The 822-nt window shown below is 47.2% G+C and overlaps 1 protein-coding gene across 3 annotated transcripts in view; it reads right to left on the bottom strand.

Annotated features, from left to right (window-relative positions):
• The window catches only part of GANC (glucosidase, alpha; neutral C), a 69,412-nt gene that overhangs the window by 14,049 nt on the left and 54,541 nt on the right, over positions 1-822 (bottom strand). The gene's annotated exons all lie outside the window — the stretch shown is intronic.

The raw sequence follows: 822 nt of genomic DNA on the forward strand, positions 1-822 counted from the left end.
CTTAAAGAAAATCTTGTTGGCAGTTAATTTGCATATCACCCTGATTAGCCAATGAAAAGGGTAGCAGTCGTACGCCAATCACCATATTTCTCTTTTATTAGTGCAGATACCATTTAACAAAGAAAAATCAACCAAAAAAAATGAGTTCACGTGTCACTCTGACACACGTGTCATAGGTTCGCCATCCCTGGGCTAGATCCTTGGTTTGTCTCTGGAGACTGTTGCTCTTATCACCCTTGGCTGGCTGCTCTGCAGCCCTTTGGCTTATATCCACCTCTGCCCCTTGCCCTGCCTGGGTTCAGTGCCCAGGGCTCCAACAGGTCTAGGATTTTATACAGTGGCAAAGATCAATGACAATAACCAGTACAAGAGCAGAACAAGGCTGGAGGGGCAGAGAGGAAAGTCACTGTTATTACTTTTTTTTTTTTTTAATATATTTTATTGATTTTTTTACAGAGAGGAAGGGAGAGAGATAGAGAGTTAGAAACATCGATGAGAGAGAAACATCGATCAGCTGCCTCCTGCACATCTACTGGAGATGTGCCCTCAACCCAGGTACATGCCCTTGACCGGAATCGAACCTGGGACCTTTCAGTCCGCAGGCCGACACTCTGTCCACTGAGCCAAACCGGTTTTGGCTACTGTTATTACTTTTTATCCACTTTGGTGAATGTCTGGATGTGGGGCGCGGCTACAGTGTTTTGGCCAGGTGCAAGCCTCGGACTAATGAAAGGACAGGGTCCTCTCATGGCCACGTGCAAGTCCCAGCTGGAGGGCAGGGCCCTCCCAGCACAATTATAGCCAACGGCTATGGTTGTGAGC

This window comes from Myotis davidii, unplaced genomic scaffold (genome assembly GCF_000327345.1).
Source record: "Myotis davidii unplaced genomic scaffold, ASM32734v1 scaffold46, whole genome shotgun sequence".
NCBI classification, from domain to species: Eukaryota; Metazoa; Chordata; class Mammalia; order Chiroptera; family Vespertilionidae; genus Myotis; species Myotis davidii.